The sequence below is a fragment of the Protopterus annectens genome, chromosome 3.part0, assembly GCF_019279795.1.
Source record: "Protopterus annectens isolate FY-2018-M chromosome 3.part0, PAN1.0, whole genome shotgun sequence".
Lineage (NCBI taxonomy): Eukaryota > Metazoa > Chordata > Ceratodontiformes > Protopteridae > Protopterus > Protopterus annectens.
Genome location: NC_056731.1, coordinates 311,513,920 through 311,527,498, shown reverse-complemented (window position 1 = coordinate 311,527,498; position 13,579 = coordinate 311,513,920).

The window sequence follows — 13,579 nt, the reverse complement described above, 5'->3', positions numbered from 1 at the left end:
CAGTTTCTAACAAAGCTGAACTACTCTTGGGAGCACTTCTTTTCTAACTACATCAACCAGGTACCATTTCACCTTTTACTACCAAACTCCATAATAAAACCACACCCTACACCTTCCACAACCTCTCAGTTAACGCAGTCATTCCAGACCCCTGAAACCAAACTGCACTGCACTGTACCAACCAGTCCTTCCCCATTTTTGCACTCAGACTCTGGTAATACCTCCCCTTCATATAAAATAAATATTTCCCCCATTTCATAGCACAGCTCAAAAGATACCTCTATCAAAAATCTGCTTGCAAGTGCTTTTCACTGGACACATCACCTAACTACCCCCTCACCTACATCAGGTCAAGAGAACTGCATCTCTACAGCTGTACTTACAGACTGTTGAGAGGTAAACTGCTTCCTGACCTTTAAGGTGACAAAATCCAAAATCTTACTACAAGTGCTTTTCCACTGGGCACATCACTTAAACTCCCCCTCACCTATATCACCTCTACTCTGACCCTCTTTTGTCACCTGCTACTTACCTTCTATACTTGCAACTAAAATTAATCCACATTTGGTTTTCTCCTATGATAATAATTTTTGCTAATTTTTTCATAGTCTGTTGGACTTTGTACCTATTGTGATTACTATATGTTTGTGAATTAGTTGTGTTTTCTTCACCAGGGCTTTGCCTGCAAATGGTCTGTTATGATTAGTGTACTATCCCAGTATATACAACAAGTAGGACGAGTACAAAATGACCATATTCAATTATCAGAATGTAAATATATACATCATATACAAGTATCTCCTTGCATATGGTGCACATATTTACATTCTAATCATTGGATATGGTCGTTTTCTACTCCTCCTTCTTGTTGTATGTATAACTTCATACCAAATAAATAACTGCATGTACTCGTTGCCTACATGTCAGCCTGTGCATCTAATATGCTTTTATTCTGTTGGCACATGGACTGATTCATGGCTAAAATGGGTCTTGGGACCAGACTACTTACCCGCTTAGCAAAACTAAATAAATAAATAAATGATAAACTTACATTTAAAGATCATGTTTGTCAAATGCACACTAGAGCAATGAAGCAAGTAGGATTATTGTTTAAAACAATAGCTACCTGTGATCCAGATCACTTAGTGAAACTTTATTGTATCCTAATCAAACCTGTACCTGAATACAATTTGTCACTGCAGTATGATACAATTTAAGTCACTGGAATCTGTACAAAGAAGGTTCACAAAGTCAATCCCATCATAATGGTATAAACCTTATAATACAAGTTTGAGAGAACTACATATTTTACTGCTGTGCCTACAAACTGTTGAGTTCAAACCTTTTCTGGCCTCTAAGGACACAAAATCCAAACATATTGAAACAGTTCTGGGCCTGAACTTTCCTGAACTAGCAAAATTGTTAAGAAATCAAGTCTGTTAAATTGATTTTATCCCTTAACTATATCTGCAAAAAGGACATATTTTCGGTACACTTTTGTTCCAAGTTACTGAATACATGATATATAATTAAAAGGAAAGCTAACAATATTTTACAGTTAAATGTTCAGTAGAAGCTTAGGCGATAGAAATTATGGGCAGTGAGTCATGGAGTCACTGTTCCTTGATGTTCTTGGGAACATAAAAGGTCATAAAAGAACTCTAGAAACTCAAGGTGGGCAATGCATGGAACCTAATGGAATTCCAATTAGAATTTCTATGGAACTGAAGAGATCAATAACACAAGGTAACTTTTTTAAATAAATCATGGCAAAAAGGTAAGGTTCTTAAGCACAAGAAAAAAGTAGGTATGATTTCCCCTTCACAGCAATGGGAGCAAGACAGCTACTGAAAAACACTGATCTGATTGTTTGATATCATTTATTGGGGAAATCAAAGAATAATGACTACTTTAGGCTAGAGTTTCACAATACTGCAAGGCCACATTAAGTCATAAGAGGAAGGCCAAGCCAGAAGAATCTAATATCTTTTTCTGTCTGGGTAATAAGGGCAGCAGAAAAGAAAAGCAGTGTGAATGTGGGCCAGTTAGACTTCACAGAGGTATTGGACAGGGCATCACATAAAAGGTAACTGAACAAATCGGGCAGACCTGAAGGAGCTTGTAGGGCAAAAACACAGGTAAACAGCTGTCTACAAAAAGGATGCAGTTGGGAAATGTAAATGGAGTCCACTTAAATGAAAGGCTATCTAATTCACATGTATACACATGTAGATACATATTTAATTATTTGAAGTTTGTTAACCAGATTAGTAGGCTATAGGACCTTTTTCAGCCTCATCCAGGGCCACAAAGCAAAACAAAACAACATATAATGTAATCAGCATTGGCATATAGATAGACAGATAGATAGATAGATAGATAGATAGATAGATAGATAGATAGATAGATAGATAGATAGATAGATAGACAGACAAACATGCAAACATACTAACACAATATTCATGTTAAATATATAGAAAACGTGTTTATCAAAGTAATACAAGTTGACAAAGTCTAATCAAATACTATAAAAGTGTACGCGTCTAAGAAGTTCATCTCAATATTTACATGATTTTATATGTGTGTGTGTGTGTGTGTGTGTGTGTGTGTGTGTGTGTGTGTGTGTGTGTGTGTGTATGCGTGTTAGCGTGTGCGTATACACACACCACTGAGAGAGCTCATCATCATCATCAGGAAATGATACAAGTGATGTATTTCTCAACAGATACTGTCAGACAGTAAGAGGATAAGTAAATATTAAAGATAAATGTATGAGGAAAGGTTTTAGGTTGTTTAGTGAGGTGGCTAAGAATAAATTTTGCTAGCATAGATGCAATGATTAGAGGCATACCTCTCAACCTCTCAGTACAAGAATTCTGGACAAAACCAAAAATAATGAGGGGACAAAGGCCCAAAATCAGAAACAGATTTCAGATATTGCTCTTAGAAAGTTAAAAGAATAACAAGTTTTACATTGGCATGCATATTCTAAGGGATATGAAGTCTGGAACTCCAATGCCTGTCTCGTAGTCTAGCCTTTGACAATCATGTGTCTACAGTAGTGAGGAAATCATTCTATGTTGCACAACTTATAAACAAAGGAATGGCATCTAAGTGTAAGGAAGTCATTGTTCCACTGTATTCAGCATTCATCAGACCTATCATTGAGTACAATGCCCCTTTTGGTATGTACCTAACCATGCATATCCAACAATGGGAACATCCACAGAGGTTTCTCTCTAAAAGAATACAGGGTGTAAGTAAAATGCCCTATGCAGACTGCCTCAAGACCATATCCCTCTACTCTGTCGCCTATAGGCTTTTGAGGGGAGATTTATGCATGGCATACAGGGCATTGCCACACCCCAGTCTGATGGACCTCCTGCATATCCACAAAACAAACAGCACCAGAATTACCCATTCTAAAGACTTAAACCTTGCCTAGGACCTGCTGGAGAGATAGGTATGCATCCCAGAGACTACCACATCTATGGAACAGGCTCCCCATCCATGTGAAGCAGAGTTCTCCCTAACCCAATTCAAGTGCAACTTGGACAATTGGATGTGAAACCAGAAATCCATCTCTGGTTTGGCACCTATGTCTCTAATGGACATGGGTAACCTGTAAATGGTTCATCTCCCAGGCCCATGCTTACACTTATCAAGGGTATCAGAACTTGTCAGAGATTTGGGATGCATGGCTAGGCTTAAAAAGGCCCTTGTGGCCATTAGCCTAGTAAACACCTATGAACCAATGATTTATTGACTTCAGTCCTCAATGATTTGCTGGAAAAACAAAAACTGTATGAGGAGCAGTAGGAACAGATCAAAAATATGAGCAAAAATCTGGACATTCTGTGAAATTTTGGACAGCTGAGAGGTATGAGTAGAAATGAGAAACTGACTCCCTTCAACCATTAAAACAGATACATTTGTATTCATTCCTAAAGTGTCCCTTTAGTTATATCTTGAATTGATTAATATCTAGGACAGAGATAATCTCAGCAGGAAGGCAATTCCATAAGGCAGAAGCCAGCATGAAGAAAGCTTTCTTACAGATAGCTAGGGAAAAGTCAGACCTTGTTAGCTTGGGCCTGTAGAACCACATAAATCACAGAAGGATTTGTGTACAATACATCTGTTGGTCAGAGGTGGACAGTATCTGAAAGGTTGTGTATTCAGTAGGCAGGCTGACCTATCAGAGATAGTGAGCCATTTAGATCTGGATATACTGTTCCAATGATGTTCAGTAGTACTGACTAAATGCATAAATCTTTAGTATTTTATTTTCCATAGTCTGGTTTATGGTTGTGTTGTGGCCAGACATAGGTACAATTAGAGACAATGCATATTCAAGCCTTTACAATAGGACATTAATAGTGATCCATCAGCAGGCTTCATGAGATAATAAGTTTAAGAATTTATATGCAACTTTAAGTTGGAGAGAAACTTTTGCTACAGTGGAATCAACATGGAGTTGAAAGAAAAAGGTGCCATCTAAGATGGCCCATAAATGTTTATGATGCTTACAAAAGGGGATGCCATTTCCAACAGGATCAGATATTATGGGAGTAGTACTTTTGGCTAATGCACATGAATAAAGTCTGCCCTTTTTTGTTGAGAACATAAACATATGCAACAGGGTTACTTTATAAGAAGATGTGAAAAAGATTAAAAAGGATTTAGTAAGGTTGTAGGACTGCTCTAAGAAAGGTTGCATGTATTTAGAAAAAAGACAATGGATATGAGAAACAAAACGTTGGGAAAAGAATATACAAGTAGCGGGGAAGTATTACTAATAGCAAAGAAGAAAGAAACTTGGGGCATGGACCTTCAAATCCAGTGGTCTAAAGCTAAGCAAGCAATGTCATAAAACAGCAAAGAAAGGCACAAAGGATGCTGGGATGCATATAGTAAGAGGCACCTCCAGTAGAAACAATAAGGTGCTTTCTTTATATACATTGATAATGCACAGTGTAAAGTACTATGTGTTTTTCTTAAGATCCCACCTTCTCAAAGATACAGCAAGGCAGAAACTGCTCAGAGGGAGATAAGTGCGGTTTTGTCTTCACAAAAAGCCACATTCTTAGCGATTTGTATAACTGCAACTGTTGTTCAAGGTTGTTTGCAATGTTCTGTGATCCCAGTTATCAGACATGATTACTGAACAACTAGCTACACTTCCTTTAGAAAGCTGAGAGAAATGCTGAAATAGTTCAAGGGAGTCTACACAGCCCATGGTAGAATTGCATTCTTATGAGAAATACAGGAATTATAATAAGATGTGCTGTAAAGAGCATACATTTGAAAAAGAAAGTTTAGTTATGTATTGCAATTTCAAGATTTGTCACTATTCCTAAGCCAGGAAGCTAGGGCCACAAAATTCTTTAGGGAGATAGCTAGACATGAACAGACAAACAAGAAACAAATGCACTGTCAGATAAATGTGAAATTCTGCATAATTCCATCTGTGGTTTCTGTATAGGAAAATATAAGCCAAATAGTCTTCTGAAAAGTCAAGAGAGGGAAAAAGAACTGCCTTCGAGCTTATGAAGTACAGACTTGTGAGGCTGTTCTCTATAGTTATGTAATTTCTAGAGAAATCTAGAGATGCAGTCATTGTATGCTTAAGGCTCAGTAATCCTTGTAATCATCAAATAGCTAGGAACAAGATTAACTGTAGGCAGGTGATTGTCTTTCTTGTAATCTCTTAATTAAAACTGATTAGTTTCTGTTTTTTTTTTTTCTGTTCTGTAGAAAGAGGGAGGTTGGTATAATGGTTAAGGTACATACCTTACAAACACAAGGTGCATGGTTTTGATTCTCACATGAAGTAATTGGCTAGGCTTAAAATAGTTCACAAGGGCATTTATCTTAGTAGTAATCTATGAATCTATGAATCTATAATTCTCTGTGTATTTAATACTGTACTGCTTAAGCCATTATTTCATAAGTACAACATGTTTACTTAAGTACTTTAAAACCTTACAGCTGATAATCTCTATTCACTTATTTATGAATTGATAGGAGGATAATTATTGCTAAATGGTGACAAGCGGTTTGCACTTCCATACAGCCCTGCTCACATTAATATTTGCATTTATAATTATTTGCCTTTGTTATCATGAGTGAATAGTAACTGTGGAGTTCCTCTGTCAGGAATCTGGGATGGTGGCAATTTACTACCTTGGGGCAGGACAGATGGCTGTAGAGTCTGATAATACCACCAGGTTTCCTTGGAAAGCAGAGTATGTGTGTGTGTGTGTGTGTGTGTGTGTGTGTGTGTGTGTGTGTGTGTGTGTGTGTGTGTGTGTGTGTGTGTGTGTGAACCTGAGTGCTTGTAAAGGTTTACTCAAAGTACAGTTACTGTCGGCAAGTGAGTACTGGAAGCCATTGAAACCCAGAGAGAGTAGTACAAAGGGGGTCTGGGCAGCTAGGCTAAAAATTGGTCAGTAAGATGTTGAGTCTGAAGCCTCTTTTTGGATTTGGATAGTGTAGGTCAATACCCAGGGCAACAGTGCATATTTCCTGCATGCTGTTGAGACCATGTTGCACATAATAAATTGTATACTGTGTAATATCTGTGTGCCTTTGTTACTTTAATCCATTTGGTATCAGTGATATCACTCAAGGGATCATATCACAGGTGGTCATTAGATTTTAGATAAAGATAATTTATTGGTGGACAATGGAGCAGATCCAAGATCCATAGCCCTGTACATTAGACCTCCCATGGTTGGCAGTGATGGGATTCAAATCCCCATCTGTCTGTCACCAACTAACTTTCACAGCTAACCTTTAGACAATGCTTGCTGGACACTGCACCATCAGTATATAAATGGTTGCATTCTGGGAGGGTAGCAATGTGCATGATGTAATGCTGTATCACTGAATGTCCAGCTAGGGGTGATACATGTAAATGATGACTGAATTGATTGATGGCCCACTGTTCATGGACTGTATCTCTGCTGAGGAAGTCACAGCCAGAACCATGAGGAAACCAATGCTGGATGCAATGTGTTCTAGTGATATTTTTCTTTAAAAGTCACATGGAAGAAGTGGGGTTCCTTTTGTACAAGTTAGATCTAATTTTTGAGATTGTGATGGGCATATCTCCAAAACAGGAAAAAATAGAAGATATTATTTACAAAAAGAACTTCACAAACCTCCAGTCTTAGCTGCTATCAAATATAACTATTGTCAAGTAGTTGATAAGTATTATAGTTAATTTCCCTACCTTTGTAAAATGTTAAAATGTATTTATGTTGCATTCTAATGTCTGTGTGAAAGTTTGTATGCATTTAATAAAATGTGCACTTCTCTGGTATGTGGAATTTGTGTATTAAAATAATTTTAGTACATGATGCATTTTTTATTTCAAATATTAGTTATTAAAACTCACTGACTAATGCGCTGTACTGTGAGGATAAAGTGTTTATGAGGTACACACACTGGGAATACTTTAACAGTGCACTGTCTAATAATCACTTTCTTGTGACATATTCCATATATTTTCCAAAGCTATTTACTGCTCTATAATAGTGTGATTGCACTGACTATTCAAAGGACATAATGATTTCAATCCCCACATTTTACGCATTATTTATGTTTGTTAATTGGGGTAGTGGATTGATCCACACTGGACCTGTCTCAAGACTGTTTCATTTAGGAAGCTGTTTTACCTTGATAGGTGGAATCAAACAATGAGTGTGAAAAGGTTGGAATTATTGCTTTGTCATTGATTTGTTGTTTTATTTTCCCTGGGCTTGGGGCTAGGTTACATACAGAATGGTACAGGTAAGTGGCACAATCAAGATTTATGCCTATAGGTCACAAATATTTCATACACTTTACGCCTTTATGCCCATTCATTTTGTGGAAAAAAATTACATGTGGCATTACTGAAAATTAAACTTAGCTTTTTTTTAAGTAGCCATCAGTCCTTTCTTGCTGCTTTCACTTTATTTTAGTAACATGTAGCAAAAGCATTAATAATTAAAAATAAAATGTTTCTTTAGGTAAACACTGATAGACTCAGGCTTCCTGGAGCACAGAGGCTGAGTCCTAACTGCCATAGATGTTCTAGGCTCTATTGATGACCCAGGAACTGAAGGAGCAACTTAAACTGGGCATCCATGAAAGTAAGTGCCTGAGGTTGACTCACCCATTTTAGGGAGTGGAGTCTATCAAAGCACTATCAAAGGAGTATCACCTGGGGGAAGGTCTGTTCCTATGCTCCAGTGCACAAGGATTTGGGATGAGAGACTGACCAAGGAATATAAACCATGTGCTCCAGCACAGTACTGTAGGTATGCAGAAGATCACATCTAAAGCAACTCATTGTAACCACACATTGCACCACTCTTGTCATCTAACAGGAGACTGCTGTTAAGAGTATAAGAAAAAAAAACTAACTTCATTCAGGATGACAACCATTTATTTTTGGGAACAGAACAGTGATCTCCAGAGACCCTTTTCACAATCAGCCAGGGAGCAGTGTCTAGTTAAGTCACTTGCTCAGAGTCATACAGTTAGGCAATTGAGGTTGAGGGAATCAAACCTTGCACATCTGGACCACAGGAAACAGCTTGTTAACAGCTCCTTAATCTTCTAAGCTAACTGCCGGAATTATTTCTAGCTTCTCCTCCTCATGTTATCTTATGACACCATGAGTGGGGAAGAACATACAGGCCTTATTGACATGGCTGGATGTTCAGACAAGTAAAAAAGAACTATTTAAAAAACAATTATATACTTGTGGTTATGACTTAATGACTTAGTTCAAACACCTAGGACATATTTGTGTTACTGTGGCAAGTGGACATGGTTAGTCCTCAAGGATAGCAGTTTTTATCTACCCGAAATGCTTTTGTCCATTTTGAAAAATTATGTTACCATTTAATGCATCCTGAAAACTGCAGAACCTCCAAAAGGGTTACAACATCATTCATCAAGAAAATATACTCACAGGTGCTTAAAGGCAATGCATGATGCAGTTTGAAAATGTTGCTGAGCAGCACCTGCTGGATATATGGATGGATGGATGGATGGATGGATGGATGGATGGATGGATGGATGGATGAAGATAGATAGATAGATAGATAGATAGATAGATAGATAGATAGATAGACAGACAGACAGACAGACAGATAGATAGATAGATAGATAGATAGATAGATAGATAGATAGATAGACAGACAGATAGATAGATAGATAGATAGATAGATAGATAGATAGATAGATAGATAGATAGATAGATACACGTGCGCAACACAAAGCAAAACAGCAACACAGCAAGCAGAATGTTGAGTATAATCATCTGTTCAGCTAGCATTATTTACAACAGAAAGACAATTGAATGTTCAGTTTCCCATGAGTTATGTAGCAACACTGCACTCTCTACAAAAACACCTATGCCTCCTTCTTCATTTTTTAATGTAGTCTAAATAGATCTCATAAACATAAAGGGGGATTTTCTCAACTTCATTTTCTCAAGAAAAGAAAAAACATGTACTACAGCAGTACAGGTGTTCCTGGGCCTGCAGGTTAAGTACAGTTGTGCAAGCTAAATGTGAGGCTATTGCAACTAATAGGTTCATAGGTTCATAGGTAGGTACTAGGCTATCCACCCTAGGGACTATACAAGCCTAGCCAAAAAGGTACCCTGGCTTTCGCCACCCAAGAAAATTATTTTCCTGTGCCCCTGTCGAGCAGAGCCACAGAGGTGATTACCGGGGTGAATTTCCTATTTCCCATCCAATCATCAAGATTTTTCTTGAAGAGTGCTAATGAGGAGCTTTGTTTGATATAGATAGGTAGTTTATTCCAGAGTATGGGAAGTCTCTGGGACAGGAATCTATCCCTCCAGCATGTTCTGTTTATTGTAGTGACAAGGTTTAGGTCCCTAGAGCATGTAGCTCAGAGGGATTGGGATTTCTTTAAGTGCAGCATGTCCAACAGCTCTGGGTTTGACATAGCTTTGTATGTTAGGCAGAGATCGCCTCTAAGTAGGCGATGTGTGACAGAGTAAAGCTGGAGTTTTTTGAGACAGTCTGTGTAGGGCATCTGTTTGAGGCTGGTAATCCTCTTTGTGAGGTATTTCTGCTGCCTTTCCAGTTGTTGTAGATGTCTTGTGAGGTACATACCAAAAGGGGCATTGTACTCTATAATGGGTCAATGAGTGACAAGTAGAGGGGAACAATGACCTCTTTCTTCCTGGATGAGAAACCTTTTGTGATGAGATGTGCCACGTAGAAGGATTTCCTGACTACTGTGGTGATGTGATTATCAAAGAAGAGACTACTGTCCACCTGTGTCCCAAGGTCTCTTATCACACTTTCAGTGTTAAGTAGACTACCACCTATGTGGTAGCTCATGGGTACAGAGTTTTTACCTAAGGGGATGACAATGCACTTTTTGGCATTGAGCTTGAGGCCATGGCTTTGACACCAGGCATCTGTCTCAGTGAGGCCCTTTTGTAGGATGTCCACATAGTTAGGTGTTACAATTATGGCTCCTAGTTTGCAGTCCTCTGCAAACTTCATTAGCCAAAAACCTTCTGTGTTAGCCTGTACTTCAAAAAAGTAGATACCAAACAGGAGAGGAATCAGGACTGAACCCTGTGGTACTCCACTTGTCTGAAGTCAGATTTGGTGTCTGCTACTTTCACAGTGTAGGTTCTGTCAGTGAGCCAGTTGGCAACCCATCTTGTGACATAGAGATTTATACCAAGTTTAGTGAGTTTATCTATAATTCCAGAGTGGGGGATGGTGTCAAAAGCCTTGGCGAGATCTAGATAGGATGCGTGAACCACCTTACCCTCATCTACGGCTTTGGTGACTGCTTCAAAGAAGTCAATCAGGTTTAGGAGATATGATCTGCCTTTTACAAACTTGAACTGGGTGGAGTCCAGAGTTTGGAGATTACCAATGTCTTTGTTTATAGGTTCCATGATGATACGTTCCATGGCCTTGCAGACCAGGCTCATTAGGCTAATGGGCGGTAGTTCCTGGGGTCCGTGGTGGCTCCCCCTTTGTGGAGTGGGATAACCATCACTGTGCACCATTCAGTGGGCACAAAGCCTGAGGTGAGGCTATGATTGAACATGGTGCTTAGGTGGGGTGCCAGTTCATTCTGTAGTTCATGCAGAACGCAGCCTGGGATGTTGTCAGGTCCCATGGATGCTGTGTTCTTGGCTTTGGAGAGTGTCTTTTTTACCTGTGCAGCCGTGATTACAGAAACTTTGCATTCTTCTGGTATAGAGATGGGCCCTTTAGGGGGTGGGCGGGTAAAGTTAGCACTGAACCTATCTGCCAGGATGTTGGTAATATCAGTTGGTTCTGTATATTTCGTGCCATTGTGCCATAACTCAGAGCAGATATGAATGTTGCCATTGAGATTCTTGACATAGCTATAGAATGCTTTGTGGCTGTCTTTAGAATCAGTGACGATTTTGTTTTCATAACTAGCTTTGGAGAGACTTTATGAGGGATCTCAGCTTCTTACTGAGGCTGACCAGGGAGTTCCTCCAGTCATGGGATTTTACTCTTTTTGCAACAGTTTCTTTCTTCTGTTGTAGAGGTTGTTTATGGCAGGGGACTACCAGATTGGCTTCCTTTTTTGTAGGATAGCATCTTGGTTCTGTTAGGGATAGCATAATCCATGCACTCGTGTAAGTGCTTATAAAGTGCATTTATGTAGGATTCAGCAGTCGTACCTCTACTGTCCGTCTGCATGGGTGTCGTGAAGTTTGCCACTTCTGTCTTAAGAAGCTTGAAGTTGGCTTTGGAGAAATTTTTTTACGGTGGTTTCCCTAATGGGAGGTGGGGGGGATGTGAATGTCTAAGCTGATTAGCTTGTGGTCAGACCTGACCTGTGGTGTGGAACACCTGTGGCCCATGTTGGTAATGACCAGGTCTTAGATATTGCTGCCCCTGGTGGGGATGTGGATAAGTTGATCCAAGGCGTTGGAATTTATGAATTCCAGAAAACGTTGAGCAAAAGAGTTGGTACATGAGTAGTTTTCCCAGTTATTGGTGGGGTAGTTGAAATCGCCCATTATTAGGGTGCTGGGTTGTACCCTATTATTTTCCAGTGTATCAAGAAATGAGGAGTGGGAATCCTGGGGCATGGTGGGGGATCTGTAGCAAGTTACAATTTGGATTGCGGTCTTGCCCAGAGTTAGTTGCACTTGGATAATCTCCGATGCATTATGCTGAGCAACTAGCCTGGAGGTGTGGATATCCTTAATGAATATGGACACGCCTCCACCTTTAGTGTTTTGGTCCAGGTTAGGTGGCCGAAAGGTATGGTATGAATTATACCCTGGTAATGCAGGGGTCCTCCCTGGAGCCTTGAGCCAGGTCTCTGTCACTACACAGATGTCGATGTTCTCCATTTTAAGGAGTGCCTCGAGGGAATGCATTTTGAGGTTTAGACTTCTAGCATTGAGTAGCATTACCCTCATATTTTGCTTGCTTGTACCTGTTATGGTAGTGAATTTGTCATTTGAACCTTGCCTAAAAAAGGCACTATAGGGGTGGCAAGAGCCTTAGCCAGTATCCAGAATCCCAAGGGTGACAGGTGCAGGCCATCTCTGGCAAAGCATCGTGGTCTGTTAATAATGTCATCCCAGGCAGACAGATACTGGATCCCCTTAGAATGACACCAGAAGCTTTGCCAATTGTTGACGTCAATCATTTTGTTCTTGTACTGTGGTATCATTCTGGGTGATAGCAGGATGCTACTCAGGGCTAGGGTCATACCTGCTTGGGCTACAAGATCGGAGAGCTCCTCCATGTCTCTTTTCATGTAGTACAGGGAGGTACATCTCAGGTCACTCACAACTACAGGGACAATGACAGAGTCATATTTGTACTTGTTGTGGAGTGACCTGAGTGCGTGCATTATGTGGTGGATCCTGGCACCTGACAGGCAGCTGACAGTAACTTTCTCCTTGTTTAGCCTGGTGAGTGGAACATCAGTGTGCTTGACTATAGCATCACCTATGACTAGAGTGTTGGGTACGTTGTTATGCCTTATGGGTTGTGGCTGAGTGGCACACTGAGTTTGTGGGCTATGTGTCATTTGGGTTGTGTTGGGGGGTGGAGGTTGCATGCGTTTCTGCTTTGGAGGTCTCTGTTGCTTGAGCAGATACTTATTGAGAGCCTCCGCAATTGTAGGTGTGTGTTTTGTGTTGTTATGTGTGTGTTTTGGTGTTGTAGGTTTTGAGGGACTATGTGATGAGTGTGGTGTGGTGCAAGTGTTTAGCTTCTCCTCTTGACTGTCTAGTCCAGTCATGGGTGAAGAGAGATTTGCTTCCAGTTTGGCTATATAAGTGCATCTCTCACAGGTTGTAGTGTTGACTGGTAGGAGGAGAGGGTTGTCTGTGTACATGAGGCAATTATTGCATTGCCCCAAGATGCCCAGATTCATCAGGTAGACAGGAGAAAACACTGGGAGCTGACCTTTAGACATGCCTGTATATGTACTTATTTATTAAGTACTAAAAACTGTTTTCCTTTAGACAAGTGAGGAAAGTTGAGTGCTGTAGTAATTTGTAGCTTATTTAGTGCTTACA